The sequence below is a fragment of the Triticum dicoccoides genome, chromosome 1B, assembly GCF_002162155.2.
Source record: "Triticum dicoccoides isolate Atlit2015 ecotype Zavitan chromosome 1B, WEW_v2.0, whole genome shotgun sequence".
Lineage (NCBI taxonomy): Eukaryota > Viridiplantae > Streptophyta > Magnoliopsida > Poales > Poaceae > Triticum > Triticum dicoccoides.
In genome coordinates, this window is record NC_041381.1 from 437,903,640 (window position 1) to 437,919,758 (window position 16,119).

Consider the following 16,119-nt stretch of genomic DNA (forward strand, 5'->3'; position numbering starts at 1 on the left):
ATTAGCCAAAGGACCATGCTTGAACAAACCTCGATGGTAAACCGCAGTGTCTCCCATTTTTTCCCTGTAACACACATAAGGAAGATCTTGATCAGGTTAACTGAGAGTTGTCATACTATCAGTAGAATATGTATTGAGTACATCCAAATTCAATTTATTTCACATGCGTAACAATACAAAATTGTACCCACAACAAATGAAAATCAAATTGCAGAACTGAACCAAAAAGTTAAATGGATAGAATACCAAATGAACCAAAATAGTTAACTAAGCACGACATTGCAGAACAGAAACATGTACTAGAAGATAAGACAGTTAACAAAACAAAGAATGCTTGAGAACACTACTACGAAATGTAGCAATTGTTGGACCAAACTGCTAACTGAACATTACATTTCAGAGGACTAAAGTGTTAACTGAACATTACATTTCAGAGGACTAAACTGTAAACTGAACATCAGATTGCGTATTAACATTACAGAGGACAAATCACTAGAAGGCATTGGCAGTGGCCTCAGGAAAACAACACGAACTGTATTTTAAAGTAGACAACTGCGTGGCGGTGCCGACGGTGGCCTCGAAGACGAGGTGCTCCTCCAAGATCTGGGGGTCGCCACGCATGGCAGCCATAGCGACCTCGTGTGCGCATGCAGCCGCGATTTGCTTCTCCGCTGCCAGATGCTACTGAGCTCCACATTATACTGTATGCAAAATGGCTGTGGGTGGTGCTTAATTGGAGGAGGGGGGCAGTGATTTCGGCGGAAGGTGTCACAACATCGGTCAGGGCATGTAGGACAGGAAAGGAGGAGGATGGTGTGGGTGGGGGCTGGATTACCTGACCATATCGATGAGGCCGCGCAGCAAGAAGAAGGGTCGGCGGAGAGGAGGCCGCACAGCAAGAAGAAGGGTTGCCGGCGAGGAGACGGCGCTGCAAGAAGAAGGGTCGCCAGCGAGGAGGCGACACTACAAGAAGAAGGATAGCCGGCGAGGAGGCGGCGCTGCAAGAAGAAGGGTCACCGACGAGGAGGCTGAGCTGCCAGTAAGCAGCAGTGAAGCTTTGAACTTGGAAAGCAAGGAGGAACAGTGTAAATGTGGCTTTTGATAGTGGTGGGGGGGGAGATAGATATTTTCGCGGTGGCAAAAAAATTTCGCTCGGTGCCATGAGAAACTAGCGCGCAAGTGTGGTTCAAGCGGGGGCGATGGACTGTAGACGATGTAGCTTCTTGCGTAAGCCACACAAGACGGTGCGCTAAGATATTTTATATCGCATCCCACATGATTCTTTCTAGTAAACTGTTTGTGGTATACCTGAGTTTTTCATTATGTTTTGAAAGACAAAATGGTGTTACAGAGGGAAAGGATGGTGTTTGAATTGCTAGAACATTTATGTACAGTGAACATGCAACTACATGAGTGTCGTGTTTAAATTTGGAATTATTCCGGGTTCGTTTGGCATTTTTATGGATTAATTGAGTTTCTCGGCATTTAATGTGCATAATTGAAAATTGAACTACAAGCACATGCTCCAGTGCCCCAAAGTTTGTTGAAAAATCACATGTGTGTCTTTGGGTGAATTTATAGGTCCCATGCAAGAAATGGGAATGAAATTCAAACATTTGGGCGTCATGGCTCGGTCGGGAACATTAAGAAACTTGGTTTTAAATTCCTAGAAATTCAAAACTCGCCTGAAAATCATGAAACTTGGCATGGTGTCATTTCATGGCACCAACATGTTGTGGTAAAAAAATTGGCCGCATTTGGATTTTTTGGGTATAATCTTCTTGCAAAACAGAGCTTCTCCCGAAAAGACTCGTGGTTCCCGAGGGGGACGTGTCACCTTTGTGTTCGAAACGATATACGCTGCCTCCCCACCCTTATTTTTTTACAGAGGCAACATAGAACTATATGAGTCCCGTGTTAAAATTTGGAATTATTCCGGGTTTGTTTGGACTTTCTTATACATTAAGTGAATTTTTGGTCATTTAATATGCATAATTCAAATTTGAACTACAAAACACATGCTCCAATGCACTAAAGTTGGTTGAAAAATCACATATGTGTCCTTGGGTGAATTTCTAGGTCCCATGCAAAAATGGGAATGAAATTCAAACATCTGGGCGTCGTGGCTCGGACGGAAAGAGATTGAGAAACTTGGTTTTTTAATTGATGTAACTCCAAAACACGCCTGAAAATCATGAAACTTGGCATGGTGTCATGACATGGCACCAACATGCTGCGGAATTTTTTTGGCCGAATTGGGACAAACTTTGGTATAAGCCTCTTGAAAACCGGAGCTTCTCTCAAGAAGGCTCGTGGTTCCGAGAGGAACGTGTCACCTCTGTGTGCGAAATGACATACGTACACTGCCTTCTCCCGCCTTAATTTTTTTACACAGGCAGATTAGACCAAATAGAAGTATCGTGCTAAATTTGGGAATTATTCCGGGTTCATTTGGCCTTTTTTATACATTAATTGAATTTCTGGTCATTTAATGTGCATAATTCAAAATTGAACTACAAGCACATGCTCTAGTGCACCAAAGTTGGTTGAAAAATCACATGTGTGTCCTTGGGTGATTTTCTAGGTCCCATGCAAGAAATGAGAATGGAATTCAAACATCTGAGCATCGTGGCTCGGCCGGTAAGATTGAGAAACTTGGTTTTTTAGTTCATGTAAATCCAAAACACACCTGAAAATCATGAAACTTGCCATGGTGTCATGACATGGCACCAACATGTTGTGGTAATTTGTTTGGGCAAATTGGGACAAGCTTTGGTATAAGCTTCTTGCAAACCGGAGCTTCTCTCAAGAAGGCTCATGGTTCCGAGAGGAACGTGTCACCTGTGTGTGCGAAATGACATACGTCTACTACCTTCTCCCGCCTTAATTTTTTTACACGGGCAGATTAGACCAAATAGAAGTATCATGCTAAATTTTGGAATTATTCCGGGTTTGTTTGTAATTTTTATACATTAATTGAATTTCCGGGCATTTAATGTGCATAATTCAAATTTGAACTACAAGCACATGCTCCAATGCACCAAAGTTGATTGACAAATCACATGTGTGTCCTTGGGTGAATTTCTAGGTCCCATGCAAGAAATGAGAATGAAATTCAAACATGTGGGTGTCGTGGCTCGGCCGGAAAGATTGAGAAACTTGTTTTTTTAATTCATGTAAATCCAAAACACGCCTGAAAATCATGAAACTTGGCATGGTGTCATGACATGGCACCAACAAGCTTTGGTAATTTTTCTATCCGATTTGGGAAGGCACACACATTAAAAATCAACAAAGTCATTTTGGAACAAGTGTTGTCACGTTATAAATTGGAAACACAACTATTATTGAAACCGTGGGTGTTCTACTTACCAATTATGTGCCGCCACGAGTCCCTTTTTATTGGCTAGGAGGTGTCGTGCGGGGTAGCTATTTGAGTACGGGAGGGGTGTGATCAGACCCCTATGCGTGCTCATCGGGAGGAGATCCCTTTGACCTCTATCCGCCGCGCACCTCTCTCCCAACATCTCAATTAATGGCACCCGAGCCCCTGTTTCATGGTGTGGCTATGTCTCACTGGACTGAGATTTAAGAGAGAAAAATAAAAATCTGAAGAAAGTTTTGCACGGATCTTGATGTAAGATCCAACAGACCTATATAGCATCGACTGCACCTTATAGCAAGCATGATGAATATAGGACGATGACAGTGGATAATAATTGTCTTACATATTTAGGAACATAATTAAAAAAAGCCACATGCGGCCACGCCCGAAATACACAAGGGCAAAAAAAGGAAGACAACGATCTGGCTCGCTGATCTCTACTTTCTTGATGCTTGCTGCAGGCTGCGGGAACTAGTCTCCATGGCAAGCGGCGATGAGCTCTTTCCTGTCCTCAGTATGCTACTTGAGAGCATCCACGAATTCCTCCACCAGCCTTTTGTGCTTCATGCACAACACAACATTCTCTTCCATAAGTTTCTCGATGATGATGCTGGTCCTCTTCAACAAGGAACTGGTCTCCTCCTGCTGCTTCGCACTTTCGACGATCTTCACCCTCAGCAGGTCACGCTCGGCCTGGATCTTCTCATTTCTCTCCCTTAGTTGTCAGATGACGCCGGTAGCCTGTTCAAACAAGGCTTTCATGTCATCTTGCAACCTCACCCAACCAGAGATCTGATCCATCTGGGTATGGACGATCTCATGCATGCGCCTGTAAGAGTCCTCGCCTGTCCGCGAGACATTTTCCCAGGCCACTGCAGCACGGGAGGACATCTCTGCTGCTTCCGCGGTGCGGCCGCACCAGTTTGCTGCATCGATGGCGCGGTAGGACCTCTGTGCTGCTAGGGCCGCGCGGCGGGACATGTTGGCTGCTTTCGCGGCGAGGTGGGACATCTCTCGTGCTTCCGCTTCCATGCTCGCCTATCCTTGGTGGCAATCTCTCGACCCAGAACTCACTCTGGCCATGGCATACGGAAGGGAATGATGATGAATGACTTGTTTGTTTTTTGTGGATGAGGAGTTGAGGAGGAATGTGCAGTCATCTTGAAGTAGTAGTATTTATAACCAAGTACTAATACACTCCTAAGTGGGAAACCATTTAGGTTTTGATCAGTGTGAACAGGTTTGCAATTTGGAAGGTGATGAGATGCAGGCTCAAAATTTATTGACGGTTCTATAATTTCTAAGTGCATCACTATTCCCGGACGGCGTACCGTGGGCATGCTTTGTCGGCCGCATACGTGGCGTTTGGTGCACCGCAATAGGCAATGTCAGCACACGTCTTGTTCCAAGAATCGTGCGCGCTCATTATTACCATCGCGCATGCTTCTTTTAATTAGAATGTGTTCCCGTCTATCGCACACACGTTGATCTGTCAAATTGTTTCTATTTGTTGTGGCTAATCGCAAACAGTTCATCCGTGTGAAGTGTATGCCATAAATGGCACACACCTTTGATATGGCTGACTATTTCTGTTCTGTTGCCTAATCGCAAACAGTTAATCCTTCTGAAGTGTATGCCCTCAATCGCACACACCTTTATCTAGCTGTCCATTTTTCTTGTTCCGCCTCATCACAAACAGTTAATCCGATTGAACTGTATGCCATATATCGCACACGCCTTCATCTGGCTGCCCATTTCCGTTCTTCTTCCTCATCGCAAAAAGTTCATTGAACTGAACCATATGTCGTCCATCGCACACGCAACTAAAATCTGGACCATGTTTGATGCATCCGTCATCGTAAACATTTTGCACCTTTTTTGACGGTTCTTTTTACACCACCATTTGCGATTATTGCATCGCACATAGTTTCGTCGAAGGGTCTCTAATCGTAGTGTCGCGTTAGCAGCATCCTGCAGTAGTCTCTCTCTCTCTCTCGTGTTCTTGATTTGGCATGATCTTGACGTACCGCGAGCTTTGTTACTATAGTTGGATCATATGGTGTTTCTCCCGCTCTACCTTCTTGTGATGAATTGAGTTTTACCTTTGAGGTTTCACTATTATCGGATTGAATACTATTATGGATTTGAGAACACTTGATTTATGTCTTGCGTGGGATACCCGTGGTGACAATGGGGTGTTATATTGATTCACTCAATGTATGTTTTGGCACTCAACTTGCGGTTCCCGAGGTGACATTGGGGTAATCTATGCATAGGGGTTGATGCACGTTCTTGTCCTTGTTTCTCCGGTAGAAATCTTGCAGCACTCTTTGAAGTTCTTTGTGTTGGATTGAATATTGTGAATCTGAAGTTGTTTGATGTATATCATATAATTGACCCACAGATACTTGTGGTGACACTGGAGTATCTAGGTGACATTAGGGTTGATTGATGTGTATCATATGGTGTTATTTTACTATGAACTCTAGGGCTGTTTGTGACACTTATAGAAATAGCTCAATGGATTGATCGGAAAGAATAACTTTGAGGTGGTTTCGTACCCTACAAGCAATTTCATCTTATGTTCTCCGTGATAGGAACTTTGTAGTGACTCTTTGTCGCATGTTGAGGGATTTACATATGATTTAATTATGTTATCATTGTTGAGAGACTTTGCACTAGTGAAAGTATGAACCCTAGGCCTTGTTTTCAAGTATTGCAATACTGTTTTTCCTCACTTTTGTTACTAGTTACCTTGCTGTTTTTATTTATTCAGATTATAAAAATATATTTCTATCGTCCATATTACACTTGTATCACCATCTCTTCGCCGAACTAGTGCACCTATACAATTTACCATTGTATTGGGTGTGTTGGGGGCACAGGAGACTCTTTGTTATTTGGTTGCAGGGTTGCTTGAGAGAGACCATCTTCATCGTACGCCTCCCATGGATTGGTAAACCTTAGGTCATCCACTTGAGGGAAATTTGTTACTGTCCTACAGAACTCTGCGCTTGGAGGACAACACGAGTCTATAAGAAGAAGGTTGTGTAGTAGACATCATTGTTCGATCTTTTTTTAATAGGGGGATGATATTGAAACCACTTCTCCTTAGGGAGATCAACATGAGTAGCAAATGATTCACAAAAGGAGGCTACCATCTAAGAGTCAAGTCAATATTTAGTGCTAAACTGATGAAAATCGTCGTTGTCCATAAAAGATTTAACACAATCAAACTCAAGTTTTATACTTGACCCTTTACCTTTGTTGAGTCCCCAACTTTCAGAGTTATGTTTAATTCTTTCTAGAAGATCCCATCTGAATTCAATAGTTTTCTTCGTAAAGGAACCAGTAGAAGAAGAATCGAGCGTGGTTTAGTCATTATGAGAAAGCCAATCATAAAAAATTTGTAAGATAATTTCTCTTGAGAGCTAATGATTGGGGCATGTGTACATCATGTACTTGAGCCTCCCCCAAGCTTGAGGGATACTTTCTCCCTCACGAGGCCAAAAATTATACATATAATTCCAATCATGATGAACCAGATGCATATGATAGAACTTTTGATGAAATTCCAATTTCAATCGGTTACAATCCCATGTTCCAATATCATCACATAGCCTATACCATGTCAATGCCTTTCCCTCCAAACATAAAGGGAAAATCTTCTTCTTAACTCCATCTTAGAATAAACCTGCAATCTTAAATAATCCACAAACTTCATCTACATATATTAAGTGCATATCAGGATGTACTGTTCCATCTCCTACATAAGGATTAGGTAGTGTCTTCTTCTTAACTCCATATGTAATAAACATTTTCAGTAGTTGCAGTAGGTTGAGGGGAACCTCTTTGTGCCTCCAGTCGAGGTGAAGATACCCCAAACAAACCCCTCAAAGGATTGTTTTCCATAGTAACAAGTGATAGTAAATTGAAGCATGTAATATGGATGTTTCCTTACCAAATTCCACTTACCAAAGGCACTTCACTCCCGCAACGGCGCCAGGAAGAGTCTTGATGACCCACGAATATAGGTGATCAATTGTAGTCCTTTCGATAAGTAAGAGTGTCGAACCCAATGAGGAGCAAAGGGAAGTGACAAGCGGTTTTCAGCAAGGTAATGCCTGCAAGCGCTAAAATCATAGGTAATAGATGGTTTGACAACAAGGTAATTTGTAACGAGCAATAATCAACAATAGTAACTAAGGTGCAGCAAGGTAGCCTAATCCTTTTCGTAGCAAAGGACAGGCTAGAACAATCTCTTATAATAAGAAAAGCGCTCTTGAGGACACACTGGTATTTCATCTAGTCACTTTCATCATGTTTGTGATTCACGTTCATACTTTGATAATTTGATATGTGGGTGGATCGGTGCTTGGGTGTTGTTCTTACTTGAACAAGCCTCCCACTTATGATTAACCCCTCTTGCAAGCATCCGCAACTACGAAGAAGAATTAAGATAAATCTAACCATAGCATGAAACATATGGATCCAAATCAGCCCCTTACGGAATAGCACATAAACTAGGGTTTAAGCTTCTGTCACTCTAGCAACCCATCATCTAATTACTACTCCACAATGCATTTCCTTTGGTACAAATATGGTGAAGTGTCATGTAGACGACATTCACATAACACCACTAAGGGAAACAACAACATACATATCATCAAAATAACAAATTAATACCAAATTCACATGATTACTTATGACAAGACTTCTCCCATGTCCTCAATAACAAAAGTAACTACTCACAAATCATATTCATGTTCAAAATTAGAGGGGTATTGAATAACATCAAGGATCTAAGCATATAATCTTCCACCAAATAAACCAACTAGCATCAGCTACAAGATGTAATCAACACTACTAGCAACCCATAAGTACCAATCTGAGGTTTTGAGACAAAGATTGAATACAAGAGATGAACTAGGGTTTGAGATGAGATGGTGCTGCTGAAGATGTTGATGAAGATTGGTCCTCACATGATGAGAGGGTTGTTGGTGATGACGATGGCTTAAATTTCCCCCTCCCAGAGGGAAGTATCCCCGACAGAATCGCTCCTCCGGAGAGCGAAATTGCTCCTGCCAAAGTTCCACCTCGAGATGGTGGTACTCCATCCCGAAAGGCCTCTACTTATTTTTTCTAGGGAAAATGAGATTATATACCATAAGATGGGCCACGGAGGCTGGCCAGGGGCCCCACAAGCCACCAGGGCGCGTGATGTCTGCTAGAACTACGTTGGTATTTCCCCAAAGAGGAAGGGATGATGCAATATAGCGACGGTAGATATTTACCTAAGTGATGAGACCAAGGTTATCGAACCAGTAGGAGAACCTCCTAACAGCACGTAAACAACACCTGCACACAAATAACAAATACTCGCAACCCGATGTGTTAAAGGGGTTGTCAATCCCTTTCAAGTACGGCGCCTCAAGTAGGCAAGATAACGTGAGATAATTGTGGTAGATAGGATAAATAGATCGCGGAATAAATAAATTGCAGAAAGGTATTTTTGTATTTTTTGGTTTAAATGTGAAAATAAAAGCAAAGGAAAATAGATCGCAAAGGCAAATATGATGAAAAGAGACCCGGGGGCCGTAGGTTTCACTAGTGGCTTCTCTCGAGAAAAATAGCAAATGGTGGGAAAACAATTACTGTTGGGCAATTGATAGAACTTCAAATAATCATGACAATATCTAGGCAATGATCATTATGTAGGCATCACATCCAAGATTAGTAGACCAACTCTTGCCTGCATCTACTACTATTACTCCACACATCGACCGCTATCCATCATGCATCTAGTGTATTAAGTTCATGGAAAAATGGAGTAATGCAATAAGAACGATGACATGATGTAGACAAGATCTATTTATGTAGAAATAGACCCCATCTTGTTATCCTTAATAGCAACGATACATATGTGTCGTTTCCCTTTCTGTCACTCGGATCAAGCACCTTAAGATCGAACCCATCACAAATCACCTCTTCTCATTGCAAGACAAATAGATCAAGTTGGACAAACAAAACCCAAATATCAGAGAAGAAATACGAGGCTATAAGCAATCATGCATATAAGAGATCAAAGAAGACTCAAATAACTTCCACGGATGAAAACATAGATCTGATATAAACTCAAAGTTCATCAGATCCCAACAAACACACCGCAAAAAGACTTACATCATATGGATCTCCAAGAGACCATTGTATTGAGAATCAAGAGAGAGCAAGGAAGCCATCTAGCTACTAACTACGGACCCGTAGGTCTACAAAGAACTACTCACGCATCATCAGAGAGGCACCAATGGACATGATGCACCCCTCCGTGATGGTGTCTAGATTGGATATGGTGTTCTGGACTCTGCGGCGACTAGAATTGAGTTTCTTGACTCCCCTAGGGTTTCTAGAATATTGGGGTATTTATAGAGGAAAGAGGCGGTGCGGGAGGACAACGCGGAGGGCACAACCCACCGGGGCACGCCTGGGCCCCAGGCGCGCCCTGGTGGGTTGTGCTCCCTTTGGAGCTCCCATTAGATGCGTTCCTGGCCCACTGGATGTCTTCTGGCCCAAAAAAATCCACAAAAAGTTTCGCTGCATTTGGACTCCATTTGGTATTGATTTCCTGCGATGTAAAAAACATTCAGAAAACAGCAACTGGCACTGGGCACTATGTCAATAGGTAGTACCCAAAAATGATATAAAATGACTATAAAATGATTGTAAAACATCTAAGAACGATAATATAACAGCATGGAACAATAAAAAATTATAGATATGTTGGAGACATATCAGCATCCCCAAGCTTAATTCCTGCTCGTCCTCGAGTAGGTAAATGATAAAAACAGAATTTGTGATGTGGAATGCTGCCTAACATGTTCATCACATAATATTTTCTTTATAGCATGGAAATTTGCACTTTTATATGGTTCAAAGCAATAGTCTAGTTTTGACATGAAGACTTTAATACTCAAGCATACCAACAAGCAACCATGTCTTTCAAAATATCAACACTAAAGCAAGTTATCCCTAGCCCATTATGCTCAACCATTGATCCATTCATGAAACACACTCGAATATTAGCTACACCCAATGCTCAAATACGATCATAGTGCCCCTTAGTTGGTGCTTTATGAGAGAAGGTGGAGACTCAAAAATAAAAATTACATAAAGTAAAAGAAAGGCTCTTCATAGAGGGAAGTAGGGATTTGTAGAGGTTCGAGAGCTCAAAGCGAAAATTGAGAGATAAAAACATTTTGGGAGGCATACTTTTCCCACCAGCAAAAATGACTTAGAGCTCCCAACACTTTCCATGCTAGATACATCATAGGCGGTTCCCAAACAGAAAATAAAGTTTATTCCTTTTTCCACCATTACTTTCACTTTCCATGGCTAACCGTATCCACGAGTGCCCTCCATACCAACACTTTCCAAGGAATTTATTATTTGACAACATAAAGTAAATTCATTTTTCATTTCGGGACTGGGCATCCCTAATACCTTTGCCGTACTCCCGTGCAATGACAAGTGAATAAACGCTCATCATGAGAATAATACATCTAGCATGGAAAATATTGGTCACCCCTCACCGCCTCGCGAGCAGTAGAGCACACAAAAGAGAAATTTATTTTGAAAATTAGAGATGGCACATGCAAATTTGCTTAGAACAGCATGGAAATATCACATATAGGTAGGTATAGTGGATTCATATGGCAAAAATAGTTTAAAGGGTTTTGGATGCACAAGTAGTGATCATACTTAGTGCAAAATGAAGGCTAGCAAAAAGATTGAGAAGCGACCAACCAAGAAACGAGAAATCTCGTACCCAACCATTAAGCATAAGTAACACTGAATAATGCACCACAAGTAGGATATAAATTTCATTGCATAACTATTGACTTTCATGCTTGCATAGGGAATCACAAACCTTAACACCAATAATCTTACTAAAGCATAATTACTTGTCAACATGACTCACATACCATATCGTCATATCTCAAAACCATTACTAAGAATCAAGTCTATTTTGTACAATGATCTTCATGATTTTTTTATTATATCCTCCTTGGATATCTATCACTTTGGGACTATTTTTATATGTTGCTTTTGATAAGCTCAAACAAATATAGGTGAAGAACATGAGCATAATATTTCTTTCTCTCAAAATAATCTAAGTGAAGCAAGAGAGAATTTCTTAAATTTTTTTACTAACTCTCAAATAAATCTAAGTGAAGCATGAGAGCATTTCTTCAAAAATAACAAAGCACGCCATGCTCAAAAAGATATAAGTGAAATACTAGAGCAATTCCATGGCTCTAAAAATTTAAGTGAAACATAGGACCAAACATAGCATAATTTTTGGCTCTCTCATAAAGGTGTGTCCAGTAAGGATTCAAGACTTAAAACATAAAGCAAAACAAGCAAAGACTCATATCATACAAGACGCTCCAAGCAAAACTCATAATATGTGATGAATAAAAATATAATTCCAAGTAAAATACCGATGGTTGTTAGAAGAAAGAGGGGATGCCACTCGGGGGCATCCCCAAGCTTGGTTGCTTGCTACTTCTTGAATATTATCTTGGGGTGCCTCGGGCATGCCCAAGCTTAGCCTTTTGCTAATACTTATTCCTTCATCCATCATAAGATCACCCAAAACTTGAAAACTTCAATCACACAAAAGTCAACAAAACCTTCGTGAGATCCGTTAGTATAAGAAAGAAAACCACTACTATAAGTACTGTTGCAAACCCATTTATATTTTATTTTTGCATTATATCTATTGTATTCCAACTTTTCTATGGCAAAAACTCATCAAAGAAAACCATCGAATCACCAAAACAAGCACACAACACAAAGAAAACAGAACAGTCTGTAGCAATCTGACTACTTAGAATACTTCTGTAACTCCATTTTTTTAAAAAATTAGGACGATGTGAATAATTTGTTTATTAATCTTCTACAAAAAGAATCAACTCAAAATCACTCTTCTGATAAAAACGAAAAATAATTTCATGAGCGCAAAAGTTTGTATTTTTCAGCAAGATGAAATCAACTCTCACCCAAATCATCCCAAAGGCCTTGCTTGGCACAAACACTAATTTAAACCACAAAAACACATCTAAATAGATGTAAATTTTTGTATTTTATTAAAAACAGCAAGAAAACCAAAAAGCAAAAAAATACAAGTTGGGTTGCCTCCCAAGGAGCGCCATCGTTTTACGCCCCTAGCTAGGCATAACGCGTAGGATCTAAGTTTTGTCATCCTTGGTTGTAGATCCATAGGATGCCCTCATGATTGATTCATATGGTGGCCTAATTCTTGTTCTAGAGAAGTGTTCCATACCCTTCCTTAGTGGAAATTGAAATTTAATATTGCCTTCTTTCATATAAACCACGACACCAGTAGTACGTAAAAACGGTCTACCAGGAATAATTGGACAAGACGGATTGCAATCAATATCAAGAACAACAAGATCTATGGGCACATATATCCTATTTGCAACAATAAGAACATCATTAATTCTTCCCATAGGCTTTTTAATAGTAGAATCCGCCAAGTGCAAATTTAAAGAGCATTCTTCAATATCGGTAAGACCAAGCACATCGCATAAAGATTTGGGAATTGTAGAAACACTAGCAGCCAAGTCACATAAAGCAAAACACTCATAATTTTTAATCTTGACTTTGATAGTAGGTTCCCATTCATCATGTAATTTTCTAGGAATTGAAACTTGTAATTCCAACTTTTCTTCAAAAGCTTTCATCATAGCATCAACAATATGTTTAGTAAAAGCTTTATTTTGTTCATAAGTATGGGGTGGATTTATCATGGATTGCAACAAAGAAATACAATCAACCAAACAGCAACTATCATAATTAAAGTCTTTGTAATCCAAAATAGTGGGCACATCACTAGTTAAAGTCTTGACCTCTTCAAATCCACTTTTATCAATTTTCTCAACAAGATTTTCACCCTCTGAATCATAGGGATGCCTTCTAACTAAAGTTGACTCTTCTCCAGTCCCTTTTTCATCAATATTAATTTTACTAAACAAAGAATAAATAGAAGAAACATCGATAATTTTAAGCTCTTCATCACTTTTATGAAAGTAATCACTAGAAAACACTATTTCCAAAAATTCTCTTTTCGCTCTAAGCATAGCGGTTCTTTTCTTACTTCCATCCATGGAAACATAAAGAGCTTTAATTGATTCTTCAACTTTAGGCACAAATTTTTTCATCTTGAGATTTTCTACATCATGAGAAATTCTATCAATACTTCTAGGGAAATCATCAACTTTCTTCAACTTTTCTTCTATCGAAGCATTGAAATCTTTTTGAGTATTGATAAATTCTTTAATATTGTTCTCAAGATCAGAGGTGTTTCTATTATTATTATAAGTAGGATTACCATAGGAGTCACCATAATTATTAGAGGAATTACTAGGAAAAGGCCTAGGATTAAAATTACCTCTATAAGCATTGTTATCGAAATTATTTCGCGAGATAAAATTCACATCTATGGCATCACTATTTTGCTCAATCGAAGTAGACAAAGTCACATCATTAAAATCAATAGGGGCACTTTTATTAGCAACCAACTTCATAAGAGCATTAACTTTTTCACTCAAAGAATTTATTTCTTCTATCGAATTGACTTTTTTAATAGTAGGAGCTCTTTCGGTATGCCATTGTGAGTAATTGGCCATAGTATTGTCTAGAAATTTAGTTGTTTCACCCATAGTAATTTCCATAAAAGTACCCCCTGCAACGGAATCTAAAAGATTACGAGAAACAAAATTCAACCCTGCATAAAATTTTTGTATGATCATCCAAAGATTTAACCCATGAGTTGAGCAATCCCTTAGCATCAATTTCTTCCTTTCCCAAGGTTGTGCAACATGCTCATGTTCAAGTTGCTTGAAATTCATGATCTGGGTTCTAAGGGAAATAATTTTTGCGAGCGGAAAATACTTAGTAATGAAAGCATCCTTGCACTTGTTCCAAGAATCAATACTATTGCGAGGGAGAGAAGAAAACCATTTTTTTACACGATCTCACAAAGAAAACAGAAATAATTTCAACTTCACAATATCATTGTCCACATCTTTTGTCTTTTGCATATCACATAATTCCATGAATGTGTTAAGATGGGACACGTCATCCTTATTAGGAGTACAGGCAAATTGATCTTTCATAACAAGATTCAGCAAAGCATTATTAATATCAGAAGACTCTGCACTAGTGGTGGGAGGAGAAATCGGAGTGCTAATAAAATCATTGTTGTTGGTATTTGAGAAATCACACAACTTGGTGTTCTCTTGAGTCATGATGACTACACAACAAGCTTGCATTCAAAAACAGATCTGATGAGAAAACGGCGAACGAAAAAGAGGGCAAATAAAATGACAAATTTTTGTGAAGTGGGGGGGAGGAAAACGAGAGGTAAATGGCAAATAATGTAAATTGCAACAAGATGAGATTTGTGATTTGGAACCTGGTTGATGTTGGAGATCCTCCTCGGCAACAGCGCCAGAAATTCCTTTTGATGTCTGCTAGAACTATGTCGGTATATCCCCAAAGAGGAAGGGATGATGCAGTATAGCGACGATAGGTATTTCCCTCAGTGACGAGATCAAGGTGATCGAACCAGTAGGAGAACCTCCTAACACCACGTAAACAACACCTGCACACAAATAACAAGTACTCGCAACCCGACGTGTTGAAGGGGTTGTCAACCCCTTTTGGGTACGACACCTCAAGTAGGCAAGATAACGTGAGATAATTGTGGTAGATAGGATAAATATATCACTGAATAAATAAATTGCAGAAAGGTATTTTTGTATTTTTTGTTTAATAGATCTGAAAATAAAAGCAAAGGAAAATAGATCGCAAAGGCAAATATGATGAAAAGAGACCCGGGGGCCGTAGGTTTCACTAGTGGCTTCTCTCGAGAAAAATAGCAAACAGTGGGAAACCAATTACTGTTGGGCAATTGGTAGAACTTCAAATAATCATGACGATATCCAGGCAATGATCATTATATAGGCATCACGCCCAATATTAGTAGACCGACTCCTTCCTGCATCTACTACTATTACTCCACACATCGACCGCTATCCAACATGCATCTAGTGTATTATGGAAAAAATGGAGTAATGCAATAAGAACGATGACATGATGTAGACAAGATCTATTTATGTAGAAATAGACCCCATCTTGTTATCCTTAATAGCAAGAATACATATGTGTCGTTTCCCTTTCTGTCACTGGGATCAAGCACCGTAAGATCGAACCCATCACAAAGCACCTCTTCCCATTGCAAGATAAATAGATCAAGTTGGCCAAACAAAACCCAAATATCGGAGAAGAAATACGAGGCTATAATAAATCATGCATATAAGAGATCAAAGAAGACTCAAATAACTTTCATGGATAGAAACATAGATCTGATATAAACTCAAAGTTCATCGGATCCCAACAAACACACCGCAAAAAGACTTACATCATATGGATCTCCAAGAGACCATTGTATTGATAATCAAGAGAGTGAGAGAGAGAGAGAGGAAGCCATCTAGCTACTAACTACGGACCCATAGGTCTACAAAGAACTACACACGCATCATCGAAGATGCACCAATGGACATGATGCACCCCTCCATGATGGTGTCTAGATTGGATCTGGTGTTTCTGGACTCTGCGGCGGCTGGAATTGATTTTCGTTGACTCCCCTA